Source organism: Dendropsophus ebraccatus, chromosome 7 (assembly GCF_027789765.1).
Source record: "Dendropsophus ebraccatus isolate aDenEbr1 chromosome 7, aDenEbr1.pat, whole genome shotgun sequence".
In the NCBI taxonomy this organism is placed as follows: domain Eukaryota; kingdom Metazoa; phylum Chordata; class Amphibia; order Anura; family Hylidae; genus Dendropsophus; species Dendropsophus ebraccatus.
The window spans coordinates 113,711,450-113,724,599 of record NC_091460.1 but is presented as its reverse complement, the minus strand read 5'-3'; the positions used below and the strand labels follow the sequence as shown (position 1 = coordinate 113,724,599).

Here is a 13,150-nt window from a genome sequence, read left to right as displayed (position 1 = left end):
GCTTCGGCCAAAGGTGCGCCATCTCCCCCAGAAACAACTGTAATGTAGTCGTGAAGCAGTTTAACAAAGGAATTTTGTGATTTTTTTATTGGAAGTATATGCTCATTGATTTTATATTACAAAGAAAATGATGTTACTCTGTAGTAGCAAGGGCAGTGACAACCACTCAGTCATTCTAATGAAAAGCGTTGGTGTCACAAATAATAAATGGATGTCATAGAGGGCTGGTCAGAATGTAAGAGGGAATTACCAAGTTACATCAGTTATAAAGAAATATACAATCTATTCGAGGTTACATTCTAATTATAATGTATGGTAGACGTCTGCATTAATTTTATAACCTTGGTGTAAGGACTTGGCAGATAGCCCTGGACTTATTTTACATTTCTCAGCTCTTCTCTGACTTGCGATGGCACAAGAATTCTTAGTAGGCTGTATAATGTTCTCTATGTAAAACTACCTGTTGGTGTTAGATATACAGGCCAAGGTTAGGATACCCTATGGCTATGTTACTACAACGTTCTTCTTTAAATGGTTCGTCATTTTGGTGTTTGGGCACCCATCATTACAGGGATGGCTGTTTGTACATCACATTATTTTAGTTTAGGTGGGCTAATTGTCCTTTGGGGGTGTCTTCAATTGAAGAGTCCATTGAATTTAATAGTAAAAAAATAACATTGTTTGTTTGCAAAAGACGTCTGAAAATAATTGTCATGATCATTATTTTGACGTCCTCGCAAACAAGATGCGCTATTTAATACACGCATATGTTTTATTTGTGTGCATTGAGCGTCCGTCATTCTGTTGACTTCAATGGATTGCGTTGAGGTCAATTAACATGCAGCAATAATGGATGTCTTTTTACATAGCCTATAGCCCAAGCATATTTGTGCAATGGAGTAAAGGGATCTGTTTTCTGTCCGACAACTGGTTTTGGTCATTTACTGCAGCCCGGTTGGTAAAAAAGGTATCTTGTTTCTGACAATATAGAAAGCACAAGCATGATATATTACATCAGAAGAACAGCCTTATGTATTCAGGACAAGTCCATTTCCAGTAAAGTTGCTTATCTCAGTTCAACGTTATTAGCACAGTACCAAGTACAGAGAGCAGATGCTGGTGTGCAGTTCAAGGACATTGATGGCTATATGGATGAATAACTGTAAGGCTTATGTCCGGTATCTAGGCGATTGGTTCCATAGGCGAGAAGCTTAGTGCTGGTCCTGGAGGACTGTTCATGTGTAAAGAGGACCAAGTCGAGAGGGGGCTCACTGGGTTATTGTGGAGAGCTCTTTCACATATTAATGGACTAATTCTACCTTTTTGACTTTTCTAGTATTGATGTACAATTCTGAGATGCTCAGTGTAAGTACTCATAATTATGGGTGTAAGGGAACCCAGGACTTGATGGAATACAGGGACAGACAGTGAGAGCCCTAACATTAGGCTCTCCAAGACTTTCTTTGCCTATTTGCCAGCCTGACCCTAGGTCATCTACAATAGCTAGGCAATGTTCCCTTCACTAGGTAAGTGAAACTCAGAACAAGATGAGACAGACAAAGAATAGTCAGGCAGATACAGGTCAACCTGGAGAGAGCAGAACGGTACAAGAACAGCAGGCAAAAACAGGTAAGAAGGACAGGCAAAGAGGTCAGAATACCATGCAATCAAATCCAATATGAAACGCCAGCCTAAGCTACAATAGACTATCGCAAGCAATTTCTAAGAGCACAAGTGGACTTCTAATGAGATGCCAGAGTCCTGGTCCAGGGTGTGATTGGACCAGTCCTCTAGCATCCAGACCACACAGAACACAGACTAACAAAGAAGGGAGATGAGCAGCAAAGGAAACTGTCCACTCAAACTCAGTCTAAACTATCTGCAGCCCAGCACTAGGCTAGCAGAAGCTACCAGATGGGTATGGTGGAACCTGTCAATCACCATACACCAAGTAGTAGCATAAGACTAGTGCAAAGGAAACATACAATTCAGGCATTGAATCATGGCCAAAAGTGCAGCCTTGGCCATACTTTATGGGAAGAGCACTGCACTTACAGAAGGTCTGAACAGACAAGGTCATGGTCAAAATGGAGCGCTTAGTAGGTAAATGGGGTGGGGCGGGGGTGGGAGATCTCTTTAGATTTATTGATGGACTTACCTACCTGCAGAATTTTTATTGACTATCAGTATTGATACACAATTCTGGGGGGGGGGGGCTCAATGTAATAACTGATGAGGAACAAAGGAAACCTCTATCATATTATGATAGACTCGTATACTTTATGGACCACTGTATGCTTGATGCAATATGCTCATTGCAGTATTGTTAGTTGTAAATTATTAAAAGTTATGGGGAGTTTGGTGTATTGATATATTATTCTGGGGAACTATTCTAGGTGGAAATGTATAGGGATTGATGGATATTTTTTTTGTTGGGGGGGGGGTTGGTGATGCTCAATTTTGTAGATAAACATGTTGATATTGGGGAGAATTTCTAAGAAAGTCAGTGTGGGTATCAAGAGAATATTCAATGTGTCTGACAGCTATTGATGAGCAATTCTGGCCACTATAGAAAATGTATTGGCAGATAATTGTGATAAACTATTGGTATGCACTGTGCTAATATTCATGGACAATTTATGAATGCTCGTTGCAGTTATAGATGTGGTTGCTCTATACAGACACTGATGGGCAGTTCTGAAGGGTTATTGATGGAGTGTTGAAGTCAATAAATGCAGATTGAGATGGCATTGATTTTATGTACTGTGGACAGTGTTTATATACTGTACAATGTTATTCTCTGGAGTACCCTTTGAAAAAGTTTATAGTCCTGTCCAGGGGCAGTGTCATCCTGTCCACTCTATGCTTGTGTCATCCGGCATCTTCTTCCTCCTCCTGCTGCAATTACACCACTGGCCACTGTGGTGCACATGCGGGCAACTGTTCTGGATTTATAGAGGCATCTTGTCTTCACCTTTCACTGCCGTCTGCCAATCCAGAGCCACTTGCACCTATTTAAACTAGTTCCAGCAGCCCCTCCCCTGCCTGAGCATTGTTGCATTTGTGCATTCTAAGCTGAAATGCAATTCTGTTATCCTGCTGACGCTTCATGTATGCTGACCCATGCCTGTCTTTCAGACTACACTTCCTGCCTGATGTCTGTCTGTACCTCTTGCCTCTTGTCTGTCCTTTTGCTGACTCAGAATTGTCTGACCTTCCTCTGAAGCTGCCTGCCCTGATTTTTTTCCTGTCTGACTACGATGCCTGTCTCATTCCTGCTACTGCTTTGACTCTCCTGCTGACGACCCAGCTTGCTGACCATGTATACTCTGCCTGTTTCCCAGTGCCTTGCATCGGCTCTGTCTGGTTTTTGGAAACCAACTGCTGCTCACACTGGGACCATGCTTGTGGAGCAACTTGGTGTCCTCTAGCCGCAGAAGTCCAGCTTCCGCATCTTGGAGTGGGATAAATATTGAAGATCCAGAGGACACTTAGCCTCCGCTTCATCAGCACAATGGGTCCAAACAAGCTGTGTCCTTCATCTTAACACTAATAATTTGCTTGTTCCATAGGCCTTGCTGTACCATTACATTATGGTAACAACAGTTAGAAAACCAAAAAAAGAATAAATCTAAAGGGTTAACATTAAAAGTTATTAACTATTTCTAATATGTCATTCACTTACGTATAACATTTGGTGACACGATGACTAAATGTGACTTAAACCTCTATGAGAAACTACATTACTCTCTATGATATCTGCAGTGGGGGGGGGGGGGGAATGAGGAAACTCTATCGAGGAAAAAGAAAAAAAACTTTTCCCAGTATTATGGCATTGCACAGATCAGCTTGATTGGTGCTCCAATAGCAGGGTCTTGCTGAGTCTATTAGACGCCATCATGTTGAAGAGCCGCCAATTGCACCTGTCATTTGAGCATTTAAATGCTGCGATTGCAGTTCTTTTAGGCCGAGAACTTCTTTACAATGACTATTACTCGTGATTTATATACACCGACAGCTGCCACTTTCATCTCTTGGGTACTGAAATGTCAATTTCTGGTTGTAAGCGTGTTCTCCATCATAGGTGAGGTGCTGCATCAATACAAAATGAATTCTCATAGTCCCTATAAACTATATGTCTGGCTGACATTTTTGTAAAGGTCAATTGCTCATGCAGATTTTATTCGGGAGAAACTGTCTATAGTAGAGGGCTTTTTATATGTATTTTATTATATCAGGATGTTCAGTAGAGTTGGATGGTGGCTCTGCCTAATGATCATTCTTTTACAACTGGTGCCATTAGAAATGTGTGACCTTTCCCAAATAACTTTCCAGCAATATAGGCTTCGGGGCCTTAACCACTAGTACTTCATAACATGAAATTTACGTAAATGAGTAAGTGCACTTACTCATAGCAGTAAGACTCTGTTCACACTATGGGCAGGTCCGTATCAAAAGCTGCTGTTGTCCTAGGCATTAAACCTGAAGACGCCCCATCTTCACTCACTAATTAGCATCATGATTTTCTAGATATTGATATCCAATTATTCTTAGGCCGTACTTACTGTACGTCACCACATTCAGCCGAAACAAGACCCTTATGCGGTAACCAATAGGCGTATGGCCAATAATCCTGGAAACAGCATATGACTACTGAGGAAGAAATTGATTCCACATTGAATCAATGATTAGAGCCGTCTACATATTGTCTGAAGGAATTTTCACCAAAGCATTGGTAGATTGGTGGGTAATAGCTCCAGGCGTCACATTTAACACTGCCACACCAGACCTGACCAATACCGCCATACCAGACCTGACCAATACCGCCATACTATGACTGGATAACACTGCCATACCAGACCTGACCAATATCACCATACTGTGACTGGATAACACTACCACACCAGACCTGACCAATACCACTATACCATACCAGACCAACCAATACCGCCATACTGTGACTGGATAACACTGCCATACCAGACCTGACCAATACCACTATACCATACCAGACCGATCAATACCGCCATACTGTGACTGGATAACACTGCCATACCAGACCTGACCAATATCACCATACTGTGACTGGATAACACTGCCACACCAGACATGACCAATGACACTATACTGTAACTGGATAACACCGCCATACCAGACCAGACCAATACCATCATACTGTGACTGGATAACACCGCCACACCAGACCTTACCAATGACACCATACCAATGACCCCCCTGCAAGGTGCTGCCCTAGGCACAGCACCATGAGGTAAATACGGCCCTGACTGTGGGACATATTTATCATTTGCACACACACACACACACACACACACGCCTCGGCGTACACCCCGAAAAAAGGAACCTATTTTTGTGCAAATAAGAAGGTTTGCGCAAAAAATCTCCCACTTTTCTGTTACGTAAGCCCCCTAAGCTACCGGCAGCAGTTTTTTAAATTGGTCACAAAATTGCTTACTGAAGTACTTTTGTCTAATCTATTCTTGTAGAGATCAGAAACCATTCCGTGCGGGAAATTTGGAAAAATGGGTTTTGTATAAAGGGCCAATAGTGTTTTCCACAGCACTGTATCATAATAAAATAATTCTTTGTAATAAACAGGGCTGATTAGGGAAACCACTTTCCTAGCAGAATCTATTAGAACAGCTTCGGAGTAGTGTATCCCCTTAGAGAATACCAGCTAAGGGACGTTACACTAACAGTAGCACTCAGGTGCTGTAAATGGGATCAATAAAATCCGCTGTGTCCAAAAGGGTCTAGTTAAATGCCTAACAATTTATAAATATATGTCAATTCGGGGATCTTATTGTAAGAAATATTGAGTAATATAATATAGTAATATAAACAGAATTTTTTTCTTACTTGTGTATTTTATGGCATCAATTACTGTGACAGACTAGGTCATCTAGAGGAGAATCTTATGGGTTTTCCCATCCCGCAAAGTGATGGCATATTGCTAACATTTCCCATTATGATCAATGAAGTCTGACTTTGGGACACCTACAAATCCTTTTCCCTGCACAGTGATGCTTCCAGCCGCCTGCCTCTTTGGCTGGACCACAGGATTGAATCAGCACTGTGGTCCCTTCATTCTCAGGCTTCCAGAGGTCAGACCCCCACGAATCATATAGAGATGGTATATACTGGCATTGAGCCTTTGTTTCATTAACTTGGAATACCCCTTTAATGACAGAAGAGTCATCCATTTGTGAATGATACAGCACAGTGCTTCTGTTTTTTTTTTTAGGGGGGTTATCTAAATATTCAGGGGAGACTTATCAGTATACAGACGGGGTATGTATATAGAAGGTTCTCGTCTCAGGTCTGTATACAGGGCTGGGGTGCGGTCACTAGAAAGGGGGATGTAACCTGGGGTCTTGTTTCCATTTTTGGATATTTAAGTATGTATTATTTGTGATCTAAATTGGAGGCATGTGTATATGTTGCAATACTGGATCGGACGCACATAACCCTGTTTACACGTGCTGTTGAGCAGCGGATGCTGATATATTTTAAAGTCCGTTGATCATCGGTGGCACTTTCCCTGCAACACTCCTGGCTTATAATCGGCCTGTGTTAAACGCCCTTTAGTGTGTAGCAGCGCTAATGGGTAACTGCTGCTCGTCTTCCATTTAAAGGAGAAGTCCGGCAAAATTTTTTATTAAAGTATTGTATTGCCCCCCCAAAAGTTATACAAAGCACCAATATACACTTATTACGGGAAATGCTTATAAAGTGCTTTTTTCCCTGCACTTACTACTGCATCAAGGCTTCACTTCCTGGATAACATGGTGATTTCACTTCCTGGGTAACATGGTGATGTCACTTCCTGGATAACATGGTGATGTCACAACCCGACTCCCAGAGCTGTGCGGGCTGTGGCTGCTGGAGAGGATGATGGCAGGGGGACACTGAGGGACACAGGGCACTGGAGGGACACTGAGCATCTCTCTGCCATCATCCTCTCCAGCAGCCACAGCCCACACAGCTCTGGGAGTCGGGTTGTGACATCACCATGTTATCCAGGAAGTGACATCCCCATGTTATCCAGGAAGTGAAGCCTTGATGCAGTAGTAAGTGCTGGGAAAAAGCACTTTATAAGCATTTCCCGTAATAAGTGTATATTGGTGATTTGTATAACTTTTGGGGGGCAATACAATACTTTAATAAATGTTTTTGGTGGACTTTTCCTTTAAGTGAACAGGAGCTGTTGTGCAGTTACAGGTTGCCACCTTGATTGCATATACTTTGTGTTTTAGCATATTAACTACCGCTATATAATCTTAATATACCTAATGCATGACTTTCCCAAATGGGTCATTATTAAAAATGAGAACACTCGAGTTGGGTCTCTTAGTATTAGAGGCTGACAAACATGAATGCAACCTATGGCCTATGGCTGTATCCATGTTTTCCAGGACTCTGTATTCAACTTCTTTAGCCACCAGTAATCAAATGCTGAGCGAGCATGTTCATCGCTAGTCATTATATGTCATGATTAAAGATGAGCGAACCTCCAGCATGCTCGAGTCGATCCGAACCCGCTTGTTCGGTATTTGATTAGCGGGGGCTGCTGAAGTTGGATAAAGTCCTAAGGTTGTCTGGGAAACATGGATACAGCCAATGACTATATCCAGGTTTTCCACATAGCCTTAGGGCTTTATCCAACTTCAGCAGCCACCGCTAATCAAATGCCGAAAGTTTGGGTTCGGATCAACTCAAGCATGCTCAAGGTTCACTCATCTCTAGTCATGATTCATCTTTTCACTTTTAAATTTTTCTTTTCTCTGTCAAATAATGTCATTGTCCTTATTACACATATTGTACTAGTAGCATAGTAAAATATACAACAGATGATGTTTCCTGTGTCTCTTAGTAACACAACCAAGTCTCAACTTTTCATACTGTATATTGTTAAACTCTAAACCCAGGTTTACTGTGAATTTATTGTCAGGAAAGAAGTTCTTCATCGTTTCATTATGGAGACATGTGATCTGCCGTTTATGACCTGGGGCTTATTATATTATTAATTTTATGTGCAGGAAATGTTCTCACAATATAAACTTGGCTGAAATTGGAAGTCAGTCTCGAAAGCTACTTCATTTTATTTTTTCGAAATTTTTTTTTCCTTTTGTATCACCCAAAAATTACAGTAAGATTAATGATCATATAAATGGCTAGTCCTCCGGTAACTACTGGATCAATAAAAATCCAGGGTGCTTGGTGCAGAGTCGTGTTTGTGTTATAAGAAATTATGTTACTATCCAGCAGCAGCACAGGAAGAAGCAGATAAATTGAATTTACTAGCCGCAGGAATGGGAAAGTGAAGCCGATGCTGTACGAAGGCCATTCTGTGTTGGGTTTGAAGGCTACATTTATTATCTAGTTTTAATTACTCTTTTACATTGATTTACTTGCAGTTTACTGACTTGAACCTCTACGGGTCGACATGCTTTTTAATAAAACATATATGGACTCCCTGGCAACCTGAGCATACTGTTAAACTAAAGCATAAGAACTAGAGGTGAGTGAACTTCAAGCATGCTCAAATTCGTCTGAACCCCGAGGGTGCGACATTTGATTAGCGGTGGCTGAAGAAGTTGGATGCAGCCCTAAAGCTAGCTGCATCTAGCTTCTTCAGCCACCAGTAATTAGGTGTCGCATGCTCGGGTTCAGATGAGGTTCGCTCATCTCTAATAATAACTAGTGATGAGCGAATACTGTTCGATCGAATAGATATTCGATCGAATAGTAAGGTATTCGATCTATCGAATATTATCGAATAGTTCGCCGAATATTCGATAAAAATTGGATAAGCGTTCAAATCCCCCAGGCTTCCGTTTTTTACCTCCAAGTGGTCGAATAGATGTTTTTCAATAATCGAATACTTGTTCCCATTGACTTTAATGGGATCGAATATTCGATCGAATATTCGAATATTCGGGAGATATTTGTACGAATATCGAATATTCGAATATTTCACTCACACAAGGTTACATAAAAGACTTGGTAGTGAATTTATCAATTCATGTAGATGGCATAGAGAAAGTGAACACAAGTTTTTTTTTTATGAGGCCTGCACCTTGTAATATATTTGGGATAGCTTACGCTGACCTGTTTAAAGTTAAAATTGGCATGTAAAATGCTGGTCTTTAAATAATTTTCCCCTTGCCGTTATTTTCCTTTTGTTTCCATGCCCCAGGTGCTGTAAAAACAGAAAAATCTGCTCCAGCCACTTCCATTTTGATGGTTCCTGATCCCTGATGCTCTTTGCTTTCCTCCTGCAGGAAGTGTCTACTCAGCACTGTGGCCAGCGATTGGCTGAGCAGGCATTTCCTGCAGGGCTGTCACATGATCAAATGCAGGAAGATGCTGAGAGCATCAGGGACTGGGATGGAATGTATTTTGCAGCACCCTGGGGGCCTATGTATAAAATGTTTCATTCCCCAAATAACCTCTTTAGGTACACTATCACACTAAATAATCAAAAAAGCATTTCCTAACTTAAAGGAGAACTCCAGGCAAAACCGATTATCCGGCATTACACCCACCATGTAAAGTTATATGATACTGTAATATGATGTTATTGCTTATGAGTACTGTTTTTTCAGACCCTGTTCTCAGCTCCGAAAGTTGTGTAGTTCTTCCAGAATAGATTTTATCATATCCTGTGGCACTTTCCTAGCTGCCATCTTGGGACATGAAATTTACCCTTCTTGTCACTCGTTGAAACGTAATCCAAGGTGGGGACGGGGCCCTCTTATACTTGCAGTGGGCATCATTGAGTAGGTTGGATGGAGCAGGTATAGGCAAACAGAGGCATGCTGGGATTTGTAGGAAAACAGGTTCACGCTTTATCTAAAACAGGAAGTGAAGGGGAACTCCAGCCATGGATTATCGGTGGATCAGGGTCATAGAGTGTGGTCATTTTGGATGGAATCTGCCCCTAGCACAAAGGTGGAAAGGATCCCTTGCTTAAACTTAATTTTTTTGTGCCAAGGTTTTTTGTGCAGAGTTTTCCTTTAATAAATGCCATTATTTATAAGTCACATGCATTCTTTTAACATTTTTGCACTTTTTGTTAGATCCTTTTGCCAGTAACAATATATAATGAAATACTGTATTGTGGCTCCAAGGTTCCTGATGGGCTACACATCCGACTGACCTAAAAAAATATTCTTAGAAGGTAAACAAAGAAAATTTTTATTTAAACAGATATAAAACATATAAACCAGTTCTTTTGTTAGTGATGATGATTTCTGACATGGTGTACTCCGCACAGGGTACCATTACAGCCATCTATATGATTGACAGATTATGCAAGAAACCCTTGAAAACTTATACTTGTTCCATTAACTATATTTATGGTAGAACAGTAACAAATATCACGGCAGCTAATGGTTTCAAGGCAGCACATATAGCTTCATAACATGAACTTATAAAATGAAACTACTCTCTATATATCTGATTGGACATGTTTACTACTGAGCTTACATATTGGGAAGGGCAAAAGGGAAAGACAATACACAGTCATTGTAATAGTCCGGGAGAGCATCAAATTTCAAATAAAAAATGCCTAAGTAGAATGATATGAATTATAGGAAAAAATGAACGCTGTTCGAAAATATAACCGGAGTGAAGTTACAGGATACCATCATCTGGCTCCATAATGGCAGATCCATGAATCCTCCCCCTACTCCCCACTCTGCTAGCATTGGATTTATGGCCCTCGCACTGGTTTTTATATACTTCTTTTAAATGTTTTTGGCTGAATCCACTTACTTATTCCTCACTTCTGCAAGATGCCGTCTTTAAATGTAAGGCTACATTCACATGTCTGTGACTACGGACAGAACTACAAAGTGCATTGATAGATGTCCGCAATGCACCGTGAATAGTGATCCGTGATACAATAAGGGTACTAGGACAAGTCAGTTTCTTTTGCGTCATGGATTATGGCCCTGTAAAAGGTACACAGTGTGAACGGTGCCATTCAAATGAATGGGTCCATAGTCTCATTGCAATTGCCGATGGATTTTATGGGCGTGCGAATGAGGCTTTAGTTTCAACATTGCACCTGACATAAGGAGACAAAACCATGCCAGTGTACATTGGCCAGGGACTGTGCAATGTTGCCCATGAAAAAGATTGCCTCATCAAAACCTTTCCTCCTACAGTGACATCCAGCTGCTAACAGTGTGATCATTGGCGGGGAACCTTGGTTCTGTGCTCCAGTTTAAAGGGGTACTCCAGTGATTTTGTTTTTACTTTCAAATCAACTGGTGTCAGAAAGTGATAGATATTTGTAATATATTTCTATTTAAAAAAATCTCCAGTCTTCCAGTACTTATCAGCTGCTGTATGTCCTGCAGGAAGTGGTGTATTCTTTGCGGTCTGACACAGTGCTCTCTGCTGCCACCTCTGTGCATATCCGGGACTGTCCAGAGCAGCAGCAAATCCCTATACCCTCAATACACAATACTGCCAACCCCTTTAAATGTTGCCCCATCTTCTGTTGTCCCACCTATACGATACCAGAACTGAGCCCTATAGCACTTTGTCCTCTTAGACAGCTGCTCCTGACTCTGGATTGCAGAACAAGCCCCAGGGATACAATTGTGTATATTTGTCCTATACCAGAAAGCTGCTGTTACATATCACTTGACCAGGTACCAGAGGACTTCTACTATAACAGTTTGAAGGCATGAAGCCAGTGTGAACAGAGTCATATTTTTGTACCGTACCTTAATCAAATCTTGTTATATACTGACACTCATAGGATTGACAGGTAATGCATGGGTAGCTCTTTGACAGAGTGACAGTGGGTGTTGTCATGTTGGCAGAGTGTGACAGCGAGCTTGACTTTCATGTTCCTTTTTGTTTTTCCCTTATGTCCTTATGTATTATGCATTCACTTTATTGCTTGAAAACAGGCAATGCTTCTCATGCAAGCAGGCAAGTTTATCATGGCGTGTTTCATTACCTACTGATGTACTGATAATATTTGGTGGTGGTGGATACAATGACACAACCTGGCATCCATACATTAGCTTTGTGTTGTTTTCTGGTATTGGATTGTATTTGTTTGTTGTTCAGTGCTTGCCAGTGGGCAACAACGGATTTCTCTGAAAGCATAGGAAATCATAGGATATCTATCTATCTATCTATCTATCTATCTATCTATCTATCTATCTATCTATCTATCTTATATAATGTGTCTGCAGGAATGAAATATAAGTTTACACCTTTACTATAAAGATGCCTATACACTTTCTTCAGTAGCTTTGGGCTTTTCTTCCAAGTCAGCTGTTTTCTGAAAGTCACATAGATTTGTTATTTACTTCTATTTAAAAATTTCCAGTATTCCTATACTTATTAGCTGCTGTATGTTCTGCAGGAAGTGGTGTATTCTCTCCAGTCTGACACACTGCTCTCTGCTGCCACCTCTGTCCATGTCAGGAACTGTCCAGATCAGTAGCAAATCCCCATAGAAATCTTATCCTCGTATGGACAGTTCCTGACATGGACAGAGGTGGAAGCAGAGACCATTGTGTCGGAATGTGCTGGAAGACTGGAAATTTTTTACAAATTACAAATCTAAACAACTTTCTGATACCAGTTCATTTGATTTATTTTTCCGTCAGAGTACCCTTTTAAATTTTGAGGCATATAACCCAGGATCACACCATTGATAATAGATGTTTGTCACAGCTCACAACCTTCCCCCTCTGCTCTGACCACAGTGCTCTCAATAGAACATCCGGCACTCTTTATCTATCCATGTGGCTGCTGTAAAGCATATATCTAAATGCTGTTCTAAGAACAGCATCACATAGAATTTAAAAGCTCAATAATTAGAAAATAAGCAGAAAATCATATAAAAGACTAGGTTTCAGTTTCTGGCTTTATAGAAAAATAAAGGTGATGTATTTCCTCTAAGGCTCTGGCAGCATTAAGCCTGGTGCATGGTTGAATGGATAGTAATACAGTAGCTCTGTGGTCATCACTGCTGACCTGTCGCTGCATGGAATTTGTTTAACTTGGAATGTTTTCCACTTGCACGCATGGTCTACATCCCGCTCTCCAATAACATGTTGAAATTGGATTTTTTTTGTGTGTATTCGTGATAGGGAAC

General features: G+C 40.9%; 1 protein-coding gene across 4 annotated transcripts in view; it reads left to right on the top strand.

Moving 5' to 3' along the window:
• The window catches only part of MAPK10 (mitogen-activated protein kinase 10), a 160,507-nt gene that overhangs the window by 26,423 nt on the left and 120,934 nt on the right, over positions 1-13,150 (top strand). Inside the window, exon 1 of one of the 4 annotated variants that reach the window (XM_069976726.1) lies at positions 8,470-8,539. The exons of the other annotated variants lie outside the window; for them this stretch is intronic. The gene's annotated coding sequence lies outside the window, so the exon portion shown is untranslated. Of the gene's footprint in view, positions 1-8,469; positions 8,540-13,150 lie in introns of those variants that run through there. 4 annotated transcript variants of the gene reach the window in all.